Source organism: Pogona vitticeps, chromosome 1 (assembly GCF_051106095.1).
Source record: "Pogona vitticeps strain Pit_001003342236 chromosome 1, PviZW2.1, whole genome shotgun sequence".
Taxonomy (NCBI): domain Eukaryota; kingdom Metazoa; phylum Chordata; class Lepidosauria; order Squamata; family Agamidae; genus Pogona; species Pogona vitticeps.
Window position 1 is genome coordinate 308,639,581 of NC_135783.1, and position 17,916 is coordinate 308,657,496.

The following is a 17,916-nucleotide window of genomic DNA, read 5'->3' on the forward strand; positions in this document are numbered from 1 at the left end:
AAGTTCCTCCCATCCTGTTCCACAAGCAACCCAACCTTTTATAGTGTTACATATTCCTGAAATCTGCTCTGCAGTTTTCCAGTTCAAGCCATAAAAGGCGAAATCCAATTTTAATTCCAGCTAGAGTAGATCCATTGAAATTATTATTATTATTATTATTTATTATTTATTTTATTTCTATCCCGCCTATCTGGTCTTATTCGACCACTCTAGGCGGCTTACAAATCACAGCAGTAAAATCTAAAAACATTATAAATTAATAAAAATAAAAGTCAAAATGATATAGAAAGAGAAAGATCGCCAGGGGTTAGCTGTTGGGAAGGCCTGCCTATACATAAGTGTTTTTAATTGTTTCTTGAAAATACCCAGCGAGGGAGCGGCGCGGATCTCAGGAGGTAAGTTATTCCATAGGCGAAATGAATGAGGCTAATCCATCAGCATTAACATAAGTCCCATTCATTTTAGTGGTCTACTCTAGTTGAGGCTAATACTGAATCTACCTATGATAGCAGTAAAAATTATGTGGAACGTTCTTATTCCTGCTGTTAGAGGTGTAGCAAGTATTCCTATTTTTAGGTGAATGTAGGAAATGTAATTTTTTATGTAAGCCTTTTCACCATAGTCTATTGTAGTTTTTATTCTTACAAAGGTATTGATTTTATGTATTGTTTTATATGATTGGTGATGCAAGTGGTTTATAAATACTCATAAATAAAAGAAATAAGTTATGGGAAATAATATTCATTATTTGGACTTTTCATAAATATAGTTCATGCGTTTTCATAGGTTTGTACATTTCATGATCTGGCAGGTCTCACAGACCTAGCTTTAACCAAGAATTTTTACTATAGGCTTTTCCCGAAGCATTCACTGGGCAATGGCGCCTCCCAGTGTTCACAGTGAAGAAGGCCAGATTTAACTAATGCTTCTTTAAAAATGGCCACATTTCTTCTGGATGTTAACCTTTCAAAATGATACAGATTACTCTTTCTGAGATTCTCATTGTGTTTAAAGTTCTTGAATGTTGTACTTGTAACACTTCACACACACAAACTGAATTGAACATATTATGACAATACTGTATTTTGTGAGGTGGTAACATAATTGACATTCCACTATCAAATAAAAATATGAACAATGAATATGTTAGGTCTTATATGCACCATATATATTCTGTGTAGACCTTGCCTAGAACTATTTTTAAATGGATTGTTGTGCTCTTCTGCTTTAGTATTGATTTTATTTACTGTTTTTAATATAATACTTGTTCAATTCTTTTAAAATATTTGTATACTTACCATTTTTAGCTTTTAAATATTGTCTTTTTAATGATGTCGTCCACCTTGGGGAGGTTAAGGGGAAAGCAAGGTAAAAATATTTTAAATAAATAAAAATAACTGTTGCATTAATTTATATACATTCTAGAAAAGCTCAAATTAAATATAAAATTCAGTATTACCTTAAAGGCCCAAGTACAAAACAGTGAGGAAAGCACTACAACCTACTTATCTGATAACAATTCCTTTCATTTTATGTAGTTATTTTTGAGTAATTGCATTACAGACTGGAGTTGCAGGGGAGTCATATTATTTTCTCATACCTTTTTGTTCCTTTTTACCCATGCTACATATATTTCCCCCTTAGTGTTTACCAGGTTTTCTAATTGGACATCAAATTGTTAACCAACCCTACATGCTAAACTTATCATTGACAAGCCTGTCATTTGGAGAAGGGACAATTCACTATGTAAATCACCTCAGCCTAGGGTGCAAAAGTGTCATACATTCTATTAAAAAAAAACAACCATGCTATTTCTCACATTAAACTTGATGTTTTTCACTCTTTCTCCCAAACAAGGAGGGGAGCCCTAAAGTTGAAATGGCCCAGGCTTCATCAGTGTTCTCAGAGAGCTGCTCATCTTTGCCATATCTTATCTGTTCCATAACTTTGTATCCTATTTTAACATCAAGTGGAACACTATGATTCAGAGATCTCCAGAATGGAGGGCCGTGTAATGGCAATGCCATTGAATGCCCTTTATATGGGTGGTGCACCAGCCACTGGACAGTATAATCCATGCCCTGCTGTAGACTACGGCAATATGCTGCATGTGAGGCTGCCCTTGAAGGCAAAATGGATGTTACAACTTGATAAATAAACCCTAAACAGCCAAGTACAGGCTACTTAAATGAGTACTTCTCCTTGTATCATACCAGTACTAACAAATTGGAACAAGTTTAGAGGAGGGTGACAAGGATGATCAGGGGTCTGGAAAACAAGCCCTATGAGGAAAGGCTGAAAGAATTGGGCATGTTTAGCCTTGAGAAAAGAAGACTGGGGGGTGATATGATAGCACTTTTCATATCTTTGAAAGGCTGTCATACAGAGGAGGGGCAAGATCTGCTCTCAATCTTCTCAGAGTGCAGGACATGCAACAATGGTCTCAAGTTAAAGGAAGCCAGATTTCTGTTGATTATCAGGAAAAACTTCCTAACTGTTAGAGCAGTACAACAGTGGAACCAGTTACCTTGGGAGTTCGTGAGTGCTCCAACACTGGAGGCATTTAAGGAAAACCTAGATCATCACCTGGCAGATATGCTTTGATTGTATTCCTGCACTGAGCAGGAGGTTGGAGTTGATGGCCTTGTAGACCCCTTCCAACTTCACTTTTCTAGTATTCTCTGACTCTATGATACCCATATATTAAAATTCCAGAAGACCCTTTTGGTTATATTTCCACCCAACAAAGTCCAGAGTTGCAAAACCTGTGATAGGGCCTTCTTGATAGTAGCACCCTGGCTATGGAATACTCTTGCACTTGAAGTGCCAACTTTGCTCAGAGTTTAGCACAAAGTGAAAACAGTGTTTACCAAACAATCCTTCAGATTTGTTGCGCTGACATATTGCAGGAAGATAGCTGATGGGTGGTGTATACAAAATTTTGGTATCTGGCCATTTGGGCATGTTTATTGATTATATAATGATATATTTAACTGCTGCTTAGAAACCTGCATAGAAGACTGTGGCTCTCACTATGATTGTTTTGTAATTAAATGAAGGATATAGGTTTCACAAATAAATGACCTCTCTTTCTTCATCTTTGATTCAGTTAAATTCAGTCTGAGGAAGACTCGAAAATAGCATGAAAAGGAGCAAACAAAAATGAATAATTATGTTACATTCCAGCATTTAAAAAGGAAGTAATAGCAGATTGAGATGAAAATGGGACTATGATTCCTTATAAAAGCATAGGATTTTAGATACAGTGCTTTCCATCTTCTGTAACAAGACTGAGATCATTATGCTGCTGGGGAGATAATGTGCAAGAAACCATAGCTATAAGAAATGATAAGGATTGAAAGAGAAAGGTGGCCTTGGGGCTTAACCTCTATTTTGTTTGATTCTGGGTGGAAACAACAAAGAAAGTCATAGACCTATCATTTGTAATATAGTTAAAATTATTCGAATTGTGTGTCCCAAAAGGGAGTGGCCTCTTTACATTGCTAAAATGAGCTGCTTCTAAGGGTTGTCTGAAACATTACAGCCCATGTCCAGGTACCCCTGAGAAACAATTCAGTCATGGCATGAAGAAAGTTGCAATGTTCTTAAATAGATTATGGCCTTGGGTAGATTCACTCCAGAAAAATGGCTTATAAACACATCAATGTAGAATAAATGCATACAAGTCAATGCCCACTTGGGCTCTGCAGCACCCCTGTAGAAATTTGGGTGTGCAATAATGTTCCTGCAGAAGCTGCTGGCTGCAGTTCCCATAATCCCTCACTGCTGGCTTTGTCGTCTAGGCCAGTGGTCCTCAACCTTGGGCCTCCATATGTTCTTGGACTACAACTCCCAGAAACCTTCACCACCATCTCTGATGCCCAGGATTTCTGGGAGTTGAAGTCCAAGAACATTTGGAGGCCCAAGGTTGAGGACCACTGGCTAGGCTGATGGAAACTGCAATTCAGCAACCTCTGCAGGGGCACATTTGCCCATTTCTGGTAGAAAGCTTTCATATGATCACTCCATATAAGGTTGTAAGGGTGTATGTTGTTGTTGTTGTTGTTGTTGTTGTTGTTGTTGTTGTTGTTGTTGTTGTTGTTGTTGTTGTTGTTGTTGTTGTTGTTTTGCAAATATTTTCTTCACTGAGCTTCACCAAGCAGAAACATGCTTTGTGCACCTCACAAGTAATCATAGAATTTGAGGAACCCACAAATTTTACTGTTTTAAAGTGCTCAGGAGAAAATTACCCAGTGGTACTTTGTAATGTGCAAACACTCAAGCATGTTAGGAATCTTGTGGAAGAAAACAATCTAGGGGGAAAGAGCAGTCTTGTAGGTAACAGAAGTGGAGAAGTGCATTGCAAACTCACACTTGGACAAGGAAAACTCATTTTTGTATCTTGTGAGTTCAAAAAACCCAGGCAAATGCAGTCTTCAATACAGGTTAACGAAAGGCCACTTGTGCACAATTGTTTTTCATGCTAGACCATTTAAAAAAGAAGAGGCATAACAAGGCAGAGAAACAAGTGAACCTACCTTCAGGAATAGGGGAGGCATATTTGACTGCCCGAAGAGTCTATGCTCTGGTAGTATGTGATCCTTCTAAACATTTTCACGAGCTAAGCAGCCAACATTCCTTTCTAAGCATTCAATACTGTTGCTGCTAAGGGAAGCAAGTGTAAAATTGTTCGCTTCATTTTTCAATTCTTCTAAATTGTGAAGATAACCAGGAGGGCTTTCTAGAAGCCACCCTGTGTGAGTGTGCTGCTGAATATGGAAGCTATTTTTCCCTCAACCCATGCCATATATATTTTCCAAATATTCTTTGTAACATTCTGTCTGAGAGAGGGTTTTTACAACCTGAGCTTTCACATGCCATTACTATCCATTTTGCTGCCTTCATTGCAAGCCCTGGTTTTAATATAATTCCATCAGTGCAGAGCAGAGCTACATACATGTGTAGCGAGAATATGGACAAAGTCCCATTTAGGACCCTGGCCAATTCAGAGTCCAAGCAAGAGGCTCTTTGCTATTGGAAAACAACAATGACACTTCTGGGAAGTAAGCACCTCCCAAAGAAGTCCAAACTTTGCTCTCCAAAGTCACGGCTTTGGAGTCTCCTTGTGATTAATATATATGTATTTTAAAAAGCAGCCTCCAACAGATATCCGAGCTATCTCAGAGACACAAATTCTATGGAATATGTGCAAAAGCATGCTTTTTTTAATGGGGTGGGGAGCGTGTGTGTGTGTGTGTGTGTGTGTGTGCATTGTGTGTGTGTTCAATTGAGTACACATGATTAATAGGTTATGAAGCTGTGCCACCTTTTTCTTCAGCCACTTTCACTCCCTGCTGGATTCCCATAGCTTTTGGAGTGCAGTTAATCGCTTGCACAGGAAAAGGGTCTCCATAAATCACAAAGGCAAACAGTCAGAGGATTTTTCATGCATTCCTTTCCTATGTAAATGATCTGTAACTTTTTCATGAATCAGGCCCATCAGTGCCCTCGCTCTCTCCCTGTCTCCTTCCCCACACCCTGCATTCTCGGAATTGCAATCTAAATGGCCCTGAAACATTTGAAGACAATTAAAGTTTAGCTTCGCATATCAGTGACCTACCAGCAGTCCCCACTAAGGCACTGATGTATATACTGCATTAGATCTGCAGCTAGATGAGTCAGAAAGAAGTGATTCCAGAAGTACTTTCTCTCTCTCCCCCCCCCCCAGAGTACTGGAAAAATACCCTCTAGGGACACAGCATAACAGCAGCTATTTCCTATGAGCATCCTACAGGCCTATGACTCTAAAGTAAGTTGCCAGCCCATGCCGTTTTGGCTTCCTTCCTGTTTTGCACAATGCATAAATCAAGAGGACTGATTTCTTCTGTCTTATTAGCAAGATTTAAGAAGCTTAATAAAATACATTTGGCAGGCTATACTGTTGTTTGTCTTATACCGAGCCAGGATACTTTTTAAAGGAAAAGTATAAACGTTATTCCCTCTGGCAGAAAGCAAAGATTTATAACAAGACGCGCTTTACAAGTAATAATGTTATTTCCTTTGCTTAATTGGGAACCTGTATTGAACCCAGCAGAAACCGACTTCAAGTTGTGATTTCTCTGAGGGAGCTGTACCAGGTGAGAGCTTCATGTTTCACAAAGGTGATCTATGCCGGGACACAGTAAATCCTATTACTAAAATGCTTGTGGTTGAAATAACGCATGTCTTTTGGGTTGTAGATGTGAAAGTGAAATACAGTTGCAAAAGTAAAAAAGACCAGGACTCCACCCTTCATTAGTCACAGAATACCTTTTCTTTCAGTGTTTTGATGTAATTTCATTACCTTTTGATATTTTCTCACCGAGACACTAACTCTTGGGGAGACTCCTTAATTTATTTTCTACCCTTGTAAAGCAGAAAATAAAGTTAGGTTTCAAAAGAGTTACAATCTGTGTGAAAACACATCCATGTTCAGCCAGTTGTACTCGGTTTGAATGTATCTCTTGAAACTAGAAGATGGAAATTTACCTATTCTTCGACGCTGATGATATTTTGGCGCCAGATCAAAACCTTCCTGTTCCAGAAGGCTTTTAATTGAAATAATATTAGCTGTGGGTCTGATGGCAATTTATATATATATTTTAATTGTATTTTACCGTAATTGTTCTGTATTTTTATTGTATTTTAAATGTTGTAAGCTGCCCAGAGACCTTTGGGTAGTGTGGGCGGTGTGACAAACCCAGACCTACTGGGATATGTCACACAGTTACACTAAGCTGCCACCAACCATTCCCTTTAAGAAGTCACACAGACCAGGGATGGATTTTTAAACAATAAAAAGAGTAAGGTTTATTTTAAATACACACAGGGAAAAATAAACAATCAGGTTAATAAGATAAAATAACGTGGCTTATTCTCACTCATACAAGCATACAGTTTGGTTCACCCAGAACCCTTAACTTGAAGCACAGACCCTGAACCTATCAGTTCTGGCTAACCAACAGACACCTGAACCTATCAGGTTGGTACTCTGACACACAGTAGTACCCTGTCTGACACACAGACTCCCACAACAGCTTCTTCTTCCCAGCTGCTGCTTCGTCACAACCCAGTGTCTCTCAGCATCTCCCTCTCACACACTCCACATATATATACAGTACAGCCCCTCCTCCTGATGTCCCGCCTTCCACTCCCCATAGGATGGAACTTTCCCTCCAAACCCATGACAGACAGGTAACATCAGTGCTGTTATGTAACACCTCCCCTCTTTATAAGTTGTTTTGTAGGGGGAAAGCTAACGTGCTTTTCACCAAAAAACAACCTGTATAAAACATACAACAACAGTTATACATACCATATTATACTTACTCATACTTACATTCTAAGTTAAACCATAGCAAATAGGCATTTAAACATTTACCATATACATTACATCAATTTACCTTTATTCATACAAACCAAATTCAAAACCAGGTACATTTTAACTTTTTGTCATCATTATTTACACATAGTCCATGTTTCTTTCGCCGTCTTCATTCTTCAGGTCTTCTTGATAAGGCGTCAGCAACACAGTTCACTGACCCTCTGACCACCTTCACTTCAAAGTCATAGTCCTGTAGGTTTAAAGCCCACCTCATAAGTTTGCTATTGTGGGTTTTCATTGTCTTTAACCATTGCAATGGTGAATGGTCAGTACACAGAATAAAATGTCTTCCCCAGATGTAAGGCTTGGCCTTCTGGATCGCGTAGACTATGGCCAAACACTCCTTCTCCACGGTTGCCAAATGTCTCTCACCTTTTTGAAGTTTCCTACTCAGGTAGGACACTGGATGCTGGTCACCATTCTCATCCTCCTGGCACAGAACTGCTCCTACCCCGCTGTTAGACGCATCGGTGTAGATGATGAACTCCCGGTCGAAGTCTGGAGCACGCAGGACTGGATAGTTGATTAACGCCTCCTTCAACCTCTGGAACGCCGCCTCACAGTCGCTGGTCCACGGGATGCGGTCATCAGCCTTCTTCCTCGTCAGATCGGTCAGCGGAGCCGCAATCTCGCTAAACCTCGGGATGAACTTTCTGTAGTAGCCCACCAACCCAAGAAATGATTTGACTTTTTTCTTGGTGTTGGGTCTAGGCCAATCACGAACTGCTTCTATTTTGGCCTCCAGGGGTTTTATCATTCCTCCCCCTACCATGTGACCCAAGTATTTTATTTCTGGGCTACCCAGCTGACACTTGCTGGCCTTTACTGTTAGCCCTGCTGCACTTAACCTCTGCAGCACTAACTCCAGGTGTAACAGGTGATCTTCCCAGGTATTACTGAAGATCCCTATGTCGTCAATGTAGGCCACTGTAAAGTCACTGAGCCCTGCCAAGGTCTGGTCCATCAGCCTTTGGAATGTGGCTGGTGCATTTCTGAGACCAAAGCTCAGGACTCGAAACTCATAGAGACCAAAAGGGCTGCAAAAGGCAGTCTTTTCTTGATCCCTGGGATCAATTCTTAATTGCCAATATCCCTTTACCAGGTCCAATGATGAGATGAACTGACAACCCCCTATGGTTTCAATCAGGTTGTCTAGCCTGGGCATTGGGTAGGCATCAGGAGTGGTTACACGGTTTAATTTCCTGTAATCAACACAAAACCTAATGCTCCCATCAGGCTTGTCCACAAGGACTATCGGAGAGGACCAAGGGCTAGAAGAGGGGACGATTATGTTCTCCCTCAGCATCTCGTCCAGCTCCTTCCGCACCTTGTCCCTATAGGGTCCCGTTACTCGGTATGGGGATACTGCCTGCGGGGGTGCATCCCCTGTGTGGATCCGATGCATCACTCCCTTCACTATCCCCGGCTTGTTGGAAAACACCTGTTGATATTTACTAAGCAGCATTTTTAGTTCTTGCTGCTGGTCTTGGGTGAGTGCAGGACTGATCTTTACCTCCTCTGGGTTGTATTTTACTTCCCCTCTACCCTCCCAGAAGGGTAATTCAGCTTCCTCACTCTCAGCTGCTTTTATAGCAAATAAAACCCTCTGTTCCCCTCTGTAGTAGGGTTTTAGGGCATTCACATGAACCACCCTCCTTGCTTGGTTCTCCTCCTGCTCTATTAGGTAGTTCAGGTCTGACATCTTGGAAATGACCCTATATGGTCCTGCCCATTTGAGCTGCAGCTTGTTCTCTCTGCAGGGCCTAAGCCAAAGCACTTCCTCCCCTGGGTCAAAGTGCCTCTCTCTAGCTTTGTGGTCATACCATGTTTTCTGTCTGACCTTCTGCGCTTGCAGGTTTTCTGCTGCCAGCTCTAGATTTCTCCTTAGGTCATTCATCAAGGTGTCTATGTATGTCACAACGCCTTGTGGGTCATCCTGGGTGATCTGCTCCCAATTTTGTTTGATCAAATCCAGGGGCCCCTTCACCCCTAAGTGTGCAGCAAACATGTCAGAGTGACCCCTTTGTAAGATCATGGGGCGATACTTTTCAGGTACCACCAGCTGACTTCTGATCCCATCTCCCCCTTTTGAGATATTCCTCAGGGTCTCTCTATATAAAATCCCCTTTTCCTCCAGAAATCTCACTGGGGTTTCAGGTGTTAGCTGGGCGTCAGTCACCTGTTCAAAACACTTTTGGAGAGTGGCGTCTGCCTTTTGCTCCTGTCCAAATCTGCTGTCTGTGGTTAAGGTTTCCACCACAGCTTCTGAACTCCCCTCTGCTTCCGTCTCTGGCTCATCATTACCCCCCTGAACTGTCCCTGTGGTGGCTTGTGAGCGTGTAATCACTAGCACCCGTTTCACATGTTCAGCCAGGTCATTTCCCACGAGCACGGCTGCTGGCAGAGTCGATAAAATCGCTAGCCTCCAAACTCCCCTCCAGCCTTGAAAGTTGACAGGTACCTCTGCTACTGGCAGAGAGATCACCTGCCCTTCAATCCCTGCCACCTTCATGCTCTCATTTGGGATTATAAACTCCCTAGGAATAATATCTGGATGGCACAGGGTTACCTGGGAACAAGTGTCCCGCAGCCCCCTATACTGACGGTCAAGTATTCCTACGTCCACCCCGGCTGTCTCAAACAACTGAGAATCTGTTTTTATCAGCAAGCAGCGCTTTACTTCTATAAGAGGACCATTTTCCTCAGCCTGATCAACAGAGGTAGCTGTTCCAGACTGAGTAGTCATGGCAACAGGCTCCCTCAGTGACACTGAGCTTTGCTCTTTCTGGACACAGAACACAGCTTTTGGCTTGGTCCCACTAGACTCCTGAGGCACCATTCCTTTTAGCTGCTTTAATTTCTGACACTCTGAGATTAGATGACCCTTTCCCTGACAGAAATAGCATTTTCTGGTGTATTTTGATTCTCTCTCATCTTGTTTTGGTTTTCCCTCCAAAATCTGAGGTCTTAGTTTCATGTCTGAGGGCTTCCCTTCACCATGGGCCCCTCCCCCTTGCTGGCTTTTCCCTGGTCCCTGAGAGTACTTGCTGTAGGTTTCTTTGGGTTTACCTACAGATTTCCCCTCACCCAAGGGCTTTCTTATTTGGGAAATAAAATCTGCAATCTCTGCGGCTGCTGCCACAGTTTTCGGTTTCCTTTCCCTCACCTGGAATTTCAATTCCCCATGCAGGACTGAATAGAACTGTTCCAGTGCTATCAAATCTTTAAGCTGCTCATAGGTCTCTGTCCCCTCCTGCGATAGCCATTTCTCAAGCAGCCTCACCAATTGGGCCCCCACTTGGGTAAAAGTCTGTTCTGGTTTCTTGGTGAGGGACCTGAATCTTTGTCTCAGCTGCTCTGCATTTATCCCATGTCTGGCAAACACCAGTTTTTTAAACTCTGCAAAATCTTTCATCAGTTCCTCAGGCATCTCGGCATAAACCTCAGCCAGGCTACCACTGATTAAAGATCGCATGATGGTCATCTTCTCAGTTTCCCTCACTGAGAAGTCCACAAACGCTCTTTCCACTAAGGAAAAGAACACCTCAGGACAATCTCCCTTGTGGTACACAGGGAATTTCTTCAGGTCAGCTTTAGACAATTGGCCTCCCTCAGAATCCCTATTATTATTATTGTTCTGGTTCATCAGTTCCAGTTTTCTTAATTCAAACGCCATTCTCTCTCTCTCCAATCTTTCCTCCCTCTCCATTCTCTCTCTCTCTAATTCAAATTGCCTTTGTTTCTCTCTTTCCCTTTCCTCCATTTCAATTTGCCTTTCCCTTTCCTCCCTTCTTTCTCTCTCTAATCTTTCCTCCACTTCAAATTGCCTCATCCTCAGTTCATGCTGTTGGGCTAGGAGCAATTTTCTGAGTTCTGGGTTCTGCTCTCCTGTGCTGTCACCTTGCACTGAGCCAAATTCATCCTCAGAACCTTGGTCAATCTGGGGGTCTTTCACTTCACTCATTTCGGCCATCTGGCTTCGAGTCAAGGGCATAATCCCCCCTCAGAACAGGCTGCTTTTAAAAGTCAAGCCTCAAAATAAAACGACCACTTTTTTCCTTTTTGCCTCAGAACCAGCTCTCCCTAGAGATTGCTGCTGTTCTTCAGCACTAACTTGCAACAGTATCGAGTCAGAGCCTACCCCCCTCTGCTGGGCCTCTCAGCTGGCAAGCTAGCTCGCTGTTGCTACGCAGTTTTGCCTCAGCTTTTTCCCGCCAAAACTAGGCTGCCTCAGAGCACCTTAATCTAAGTCTCCCCAGTTGGCACGTTCTTCTACTAGCGCACCTCCCCGTGAGGTACACCTAGAAGATTACCTACGCGCCTCAGACTGTCCCTGACTAGACCCCCCTTGCTCTGGGCACACTTGCCAAGGCTTTGCTGGACCACTGGACAACTGGACCAGTCGTATCCCACACGCTGGCCACCAATCAATGTGACAAACCCAGACCTACTGGGATATGTCACACAGTTACACTAAGCTGCCACCAACCATTCCCTTTAAGAAGTCACACAGACCAGGGATGGATTTTTAAACAATAAAAAGAGTAAGGTTTATTTTAAATACACACAGGGAAAAATAAACAATCAGGTTAATAAGATAAAATAACGTGGCTTATTCTCACTCATACAAGCATACAGTTTGGTTCACCCAGAACCCTTAACTTGAAGCACAGACCCTGAACCTATCAGTTCTGGCTAACCAACAGACACCTGAACCTATCAGGTTGGTACTCTGACACACAGTAGTACCCTGTCTGACACACAGACTCCCACAACAGCTTCTTCTTCCCAGCTGCTGCTTCGTCACAACCCAGTGTCTCTCAGCATCTCCCTCTCACACACTCCACATATATATACAGTACAGCCCCTCCTCCTGATGTCCCGCCTTCCACTCCCCATAGGATGGAACTTTCCCTCCAAACCCATGACAGACAGGTAACATCAGTGCTGTTATGTAACAGGCGGCATATAAATTAATTAAATAAATAAAATTAAATAAAATAGAATTCCAAGGCTCTCTGTTGATCAGAATTGTTAAACTCTCCAAATAACTGTATTTTAAGCAATAAATAATGAATGCCAAGCAAATCATTATGAATTATTTTAATGGGGCAATTTAACAATCCCAGTTATAGGTCATGGACAGAGAAGTGTGGTATTATGTGACACCTTGATTCAACTCTTCCATGTGGCTTAACAAACAGCCTTGTGAAGCTCTGCCAAACCTACCTAAGACATTCAGAAGAACTTCCTAACATTAAGAGCTGTTGACAAGAGAACAGACTACCTGGGAAGATGGTGGACTTTCCTACATTGGAGACTTTTAAACAAAGGTCAGAAGCCACTTTTCAGGAGTGCTTTATCTGTAAATTTCCTGCTTTTTCAGGGGGTTGTACTTAAGTGACTTGATCGGACTTGGAATTACTTCCAGTTCTGCAGCTCTATCCTTCTAGCTATCACAAGGTCTCTTACTTAAGTATGCCAAACAACAGAGATTTCAGAGTAGAGGACAAATGGAAAGAGGAATTACGTGCGACTGCCCCCAGTTATGGGACTCCTGGATTTTAAAGAGTAAAGAAGTCCAGGCCTGAATATTCTTTGGCCACAGCATAATTAATTTTGACAGAAATGGGCAATTTTTTTAAAAAAAAATACAACTCCCATAACAATGAAAAACTTCATCAGGAAAGTTTTACATTGAATTGTAAAGGGAAGGATGACTCAAGCTCAGAGGTAAAGATGGATGGAGGCTTATGCACAATAAGAGGAACAGAATGAGTAGCTCTAATAGGGCCCTATAATCTTCATAAAAATGTACTAAGGAAAGCAGGCACCAAATGACACAATTTCCACTGTCTATATTCAAATGGTAGGAGTATGAGAAGCAAACAAGAAGAACTAGAAATCTTAGTTCGGGGAACTAAATATGACTTGCTAGGGATAACTGAAACTTGGTGGGATGATTCCCATCACTGGAACTGAATGCAGCAACTGAAGGATATAAATAGTTATAAAAACACCCAGAAAGAATATAAAGCACGGTGGAGGCACACTATACGTCAAAAATACACGTTCCTCCACAGAAATACAGGGGGTAAGCTTATTTGTTCCATCCAGTGCATTTGGATTAATATACCTCTGGTGAAAAACAAAAGGAATGTTGTAGCTGAAGTGTACTATTGACCACCCAGTCAAGGAAAAGATGCAAATGAAACCTTTGAAAAACAAATTGCAATTTCAAAGAGATACAATGTAGTGGTGATGAGAGATTTAAATTATCTTGATGTTCGGAGGCAAATTCTGCAAAATATGGCCCTTCCAAGAAATCCCTGGTTTGTGTGGTTGGTGATATTCTGCTTCAAAAACGGAGGAAGAAACTAGAGGAGTAGCTATCCTCAACTTGATTCTAACCAATAGGGATTATTTGATGGAAAAAGTGGCAGTAAGAGGAACTCTGGGGGAAAGTGACTATGTTCTGCTTGAGTTCTTAATTTCAAAGGAAATGAATTTTTAATGAACCCATATAAGGAGAAGTAAGGTCTCATGGTAAGAGATCATAACAAGACAAGAAGTCCAAGATAGGTGGGAGCTTCTTAAAAAGGAAATTCTAAACTGAGAATTACAAACAATTCTAAGAAGAAGAAAAGGTGAAAGACAGTGAAAAATACCAATGTAGCTTCACAGCTCAGAGAAGACCTGAACATTAAAAAGGACACATATGGGAAGTGGAAAGAAGGTCAAGTCACAAAGAAAGAGTACAGACAGATAGCAAGGAATTGCAGGGATGGCATTAGGAAGACAAAAGCTGAGAATGATCTGAGGTTAGCAAGAGGTGCTAAAAGCAACAAAAAAGCATTCTTCAGGCATGTGTGCCTCAAAAATCAGAAAAGAAATAATAGATTGGCTACTCAATGGAGATGGAAAAAAATCATAACAGATAACAAAGAAAGTGCTTAATTCCTACGTCAGCTCAGTCTTTTCCCAAAAGACAGTCTATGAACCTCCGTGCAAATGTGAAGTGCAAGTCGAGGGGACAGGATTCCAGCTTGAGATTGATCAACAAATAGTCAGGGAATATCTTATTACTTTGAATGAGTTCAGATCTCCAGGGCCGGATTAACTTAATCCAAGAGTATTGCATGAAGTGACTGAAGAACTGTCAGAATCACCGTCTGTTATTTTCTTGAAATCATGGAAGATGGGTGAAGTGCTGAGTGATTGGAAAAGGTCTAATGTTGCCCCAATCTTCAAGAAGTGCAAAAAGGAGGAACCTGGATCTACAGACCAATCAGCCCAACATCAATCCCAGGGAAAATTCTGGTGCAGATTAAAAAACAGTCGCTGTGCAAGCACCTTGAAAACAATGCAGTACTAACTAGAAGTCAACATGGATTAGTCAAGAACAAATCCTGCCAGATCAATCTCACCTCATGTTTTGATAGGTAATCTCTTTTGTAGATGGTGGGAATGCTGTTGACATATCTTGACTTCAGCAAAGCTTTTGACAAAGGTGATATTCTGATTGTGTGTGTGTTTAGTCGTTTAGTCGTGTCCGACTCTTCGTGACCCCATGGACCAGAGCACGCCAGGCCCTCCTGTCTTCTACTGCCTCCCGGAGTTGTGTCAGGTTCATGTTGGTTGCTTCGCAGACACTGTCCAGCCATCTCATCCTCGGTCGTCCCCTTCTCCTCTTGCCATCACACTTTCCCAACATCAGGGTCTTTTCCAGGGAGTCTTTTCTTCTCATTAGATGGCCAAAGTACTGGAGCCTCAGCTTCAGGATCTGTCCTTCAAGTGAGCATTCAGGGTTGATTTCCTTTAGAACTGATAGGTTTGTTCTTCTTGCAGTCCAGGGGATTCTCAAGAGCCTCCTCCAGCACCACAATTCAAAGGCATCAATTCTTCGGCGGTCTGCTTTCTTTATGGTCCAGCTCTCACTTCCATACATCACGACAGGAAAAACCATAGCTTTGACTATTCGGACTTTTGTTGGCAAGGTGATGTCTCTGCTTTTCAAGATGCTGTCAAGATTTGTCATCGCTTTCCTCCCAAGAAGAAGGCGCCTGTTAATTTCAGGGCTGCTGTCTCCATCTGCAGTGATCATGGAGCCCAGGAAGATAAAATTTGACACTGCCTCCATATCTTCCCCTTCTATTTCCCAGGAGGTGATGGGACCAGTGGCCATGATCTTAGTTTTTTTGATGTTGAGTTTCAGACCGTTTTTTGCACTCTCCTCTTTCACTCTCATTACAAGGTTCTTTAATTCCTCCTCACTTTCTGCCATCAGAGTGGTATCATCTGCATATCGGAGGTTATTGATATTTCTTCCGGCAATCTTAATTCCGGTTTGGGTTTCTTCCAGTCCAGCCTTCCGCATGATGTATTCTGCATATAAGTTAAATAAGCTGGGGGACAATATACAGCCTTGCCGTACTCCTTTCCCAATTTTGAACCACTCAGTTGTTCCATGACCAGTTCTAACTGTTGCTTCCTGTCCCACATATAGGTTTCTCAGGAGACAGATAAAGTGGTCAGGCACTCCCATTTCTTTAAGGACTTGCCATAGTTTGCTGTGATCCACACAGTCAAAGGCTTTCGCATAGTCAATGAAGCAGAAGTAGATATTTTTCTGGAACTCTCTGGCTTTCTCCATGATCCAGCGCAAGTTAGCAATTTGGTCTCGAGTTCCTCTGCCTCTTCGGAATCCAGCTTGTACTTCTGGGAGTTCTCGGTCCACATACTGCTGAAGCCTACCTTGGAGGATTTTGAGCATAACCTTGCTAGCGTGCGAAATGAGTGCAATTGTACGGTAGTTGGAGCATTCTTTGGCACTGCCTTTCTTTGGGATTGGGATGTAGACTGATCTTTTCCAATCCTCTGGCCACTGTTGAGTTTTCCAAACTTGCTGGCATATTGAATGTAGCACCTTAACAGCATCATCTTTCAAGATTTTAAATAGTTCAACTGGAATGCCATCACCTCCACTGGCCTTGTTGTTAGCCAGGCTTTCTAAGGCCCACTTGACTTCGCTCTCCAGGATGTCTGGCTCAAGGTCAGCAACTACATTGTCTGGGTTGTCTGGGATATCCAAATCTTTCTGATATAATTCCTCTGTGTATTCTTGCCACCTCGTCTTGACGTCTTCTGCTTCTGTTAGGTCCTTCCCATTTTTGTCTTTTATCATGTTCATCTTTGCGCAAAATGTTCCTCTAATATGTCCAATTTTCCTGAACAGATCTCTGGTCTTTCCTTTTCTGTTATCTTCCTCTATTTCTTTGCATTGTTCATTTAAGAAGGCCCTCTTGTCTCTCCTTGCTATTCTTTGGAAGTCTGCATTCAAGTTTCTGTAACTTTCCCGATCTCCCTTGCATTTTGCTTCCCTTCTCCTCTCTGCTATTTCTAAGGCCTCGTTGGACAGCCACTTTGCTTTCTTGCATTTCCTTTTCTTTGGGATGGTTTTCGTTGCTGCCTCCTGGACAATGTTACGAGCCTCTATCCAAAGTTCTTCAGGCACTCTGTCCACCAAATCTAGATATTCTGATTACCAGCTAATTATGGGTGAATGGAACTGTCAATTGGATACACGGTTACAGAATCATACTCAGAGTGTGCTTATCAATGGCTCTTTCTCAAACTGGGAGGAGATAAGAAGACCCCCAGGGCCGGTGCCCAATGCTCTCCAACATATTTTACTAATGACTTGGATGAGGGAATGCAGAGAATGCGTAACAAATTTGCAAACATACTATCAGACATACTTTGATTTTGATTCCTGCATTGGGCAGGGGGTTGGACCCAATGGCCTTATAAGCCTCTGTCAATGCTAATATTTCATGATTTTGTAAATCTCACCACCAGTGTGGCCAGTAGCCATATATTTGGACACGGTGATCATGCAAGGTTAAATTGTCAGAGGTATTAATGGAGGTATTAATTAATCAAATGGATAAGGTAAAGGTAAAGGTTCCCCTTGACAATTTTTTTCAGTCATGTTCGACTCTAAGGGGTGGTGCTTATCCCCGTTTCCAAGCCATAGAGCCAGCATTTTGTCTGAAGACAATCTTCCGTGGTCACATGGCCAGTGCGACTTAGACACGGAACACTGTTACCTTCCCACCATGGTGGGCCCTATTTATCTACTTGCATTTCCATGCTTTTGAACCGCTAGGTTGGCGGGAGCTGGGACAAGCGATGGGCGCTCACTCCGTCACGTGGATTCGATCTTACAACTGCTTGGTCTTCTGACCCTGCAGCACCACCACATTCCCAATCAAATGGATAGCTACAAACAATGGCTTACTCAGTTTTGATCTCCAAACAGGCAGTTTTGAGAAACAGGGCGTGGGAGGCAAAGGGAAGCAAAAGGGGGATAAAAGGAATAAGAGAGTTGGAAACTTAAATAGCAGTTCAAGAATGCAGCAAAAATAGGTAGGTAGAAAAAGGATCAAGAGAAATCTAGGTAGTGAACTATTTACATCTGGCAAGATCAGTCA

General features: G+C 42.1%; 1 long non-coding RNA gene across 1 annotated transcript in view; it reads right to left on the reverse strand.

Annotated features, from left to right (window-relative positions):
* LOC110076867 (uncharacterized) overlaps positions 1 to 17,916 on the reverse strand; it is a 45,888-nt gene that overhangs the window by 3,090 nt on the left and 24,882 nt on the right. Inside the window, exon 2 of the long non-coding RNA XR_012082579.2 lies at positions 1,299 to 1,342. This is a non-coding gene — a long non-coding RNA (uncharacterized LOC110076867). The remainder of the gene's footprint in view (positions 1 to 1,298; positions 1,343 to 17,916) is intronic.